The sequence below is a fragment of the Solanum tuberosum genome, unplaced genomic scaffold, assembly GCF_000226075.1.
Source record: "Solanum tuberosum cultivar DM 1-3 516 R44 unplaced genomic scaffold, SolTub_3.0 scf00472, whole genome shotgun sequence".
Classification (NCBI taxonomy): Eukaryota; Viridiplantae; Streptophyta; class Magnoliopsida; order Solanales; family Solanaceae; genus Solanum; species Solanum tuberosum.
In genome coordinates this window covers 24,249-26,541 of record NW_006239396.1, presented here as the reverse complement: position 1 = coordinate 26,541, position 2,293 = coordinate 24,249, and positions in this window count along the sequence as shown.

Below are 2,293 nucleotides of genomic sequence, written 5' to 3'. Positions count from 1 at the left end.
CGCACCTTGATTCGGCTACGTGTGTATAATTTACTAACCCTTACCTTTACCTCATATTAGACATCATAATCGATGTTTGGCTTAGTTATTACTTCGCACCAATCGACACTAGCCTATTAGATAGTATCACACTAAATCTATGTTGATAATTCTTTTCTTGTTGATTACCTCCTTGGTTCGGCAAGTAGCAACAAGGCGAGTTCTAACGCGTGCACTCGTTAAAAAGACTTCTAAGTGAAAGAATTATCAATGCATGCAAAACACTATTCAAGAATTACTTATTTACTATTCATACTTTGTTAATCGCTTATGGATCCCACAACCCTAGTTGTGAAGTTTAGTTACCCATAGTACAAAGACCACAATTCATAATATTAGATGAAGAAATCATGAACTTACGAAAGAGAATAATAAACCCAGAAATTTCAACTTGAATTTCAAAGCCAAAATCTTCAATACAACCTTAGGAAATCAATAATTGTTAGGTTTTCCAATTGATATCCCAAGTCACAAAGTAAAACTAGAATAATAATGTCTAACCCCCAAAAACGAGGTTTACATGCCCTATTTATAGAAAACAAATCCTAAATAAAAAGGGAAACAAATTAAGGAAAGTTTGTTTCAGGTACGCGTCTTCATTCCACGAGACTGACTTACGGACCGTCGATGGATCTACGATCCGTAAGTCCCTTTCGTCAGCCAGGACTTAGAAAATATTTCAGCTTCTGAAAATCAGCTTCTATGAAGCAAACGACGGACTAGCAGTACGGACCGTAGATCGATTTACGGTCCGTCAATCCCCTCCGTAGCTCCATACTTAGAATCTTCATAAATCAGGTACTGGAACCCTCGCAGTATCAATCTACGGATACACAGTACGATCCGTAGATCAACCTACGGATCGTCAATGGACACTGTGGTTCCACACTTGGTCAGATTTCCCTGATTTGTCCTCCATACCTTGCCTGCTGATCTACGGTCATCACCTACGGACCGTGAATGGACCTACGGTCCGTAGATCACCTCTGTGAATGCCTTTCTTCTGCATTTCTTTCAACTGTCTCTACACTTCCGCGCCTGAACATCTTTCCTGCAAAACATGATATAAACACATCAGAACCAATATAAAAAGGCCCTAGACATACACAACTTGTAAGTGAAATGTATTAGAAATACCGTAAACTCACAGTACATCACTATCTTATTTTCAAACACGTGACTTGATTTCTCATCTTGGCATCTCCCCTTTAGGTCTAAAGCTGACACTTGAAAGCTATGGACCTATCCCATCATCTCCAAACTGGTCTACATCCTCTTTTACCCTAACACTCGGGAGAAGTTTATCTCATGACTACCGAACTCTCAATAAGCAGGTACTTAGACCTCTTTCTAAGGTGTTTCTCTTAACCTCTTATGATTACATACCCTCTCGGTACCCCTCTTAATGCTCTAGTGACTTAGCCATACTTCACTGCCCTTATCTAAAGGTTAGAGTCTCTCACTTGTACCACTTATATTTATTGCATCAAACATTTCAATTTCTCACCTACTCTTATGTCAAGTCTACCAGATCAAATCCCAAGATTAACATCATCATCCTCATGTTACCATTCTTTGGATCATGAAACTGATCTCAAATTCAAGCTTAATGTTCATTACTAAACCCGAATATCAATACGATTGCTCGCCTACTATGCTATACCTCATTACTTGATCAATTCTATAAGCTTCTGAACATCATGACCTTCTCAAACAAATCATAAGCCTAGCTTAGATCTATCACTTTATGAATACTTTTGCTCTTCTATTCGACACTTACACTTGGTCTTTACCTACACAATGACACTTAATCAAAAACTCCTTCCTAGCTACAACACACTCTACCTCATATGATGGAATCTTCACAACTCATCACTTCTTAGTCTACCCATAAGGGAAAACTCTTTATTAGTAACTAACTAGGTGCATGGATATTGTAACATGGCTTGTAAAAACACCATCTCCCTTTCCTGGATTACTAAACCTATGCGTATTTTTCTCTAACTCTAGGATCTTTCTCTACTACTGCTCATGATCTCGTAAATCATGCTACCTTTTAAGGTGAAAATAATACCTAAGCTCTAAACATACATTCTCATAAGGATCTCAACTGAAACAAGGCTTAGAGAAAAGAGTACAACTCGCTTTTATCTCAAACACACGATTCATATAATTATGGGTGCATTCCTCTGAAACTAAACACTTAACTCTCTCATGGGCTCCTCTCAGACTTCCCGCAGATCGCGGTACATCT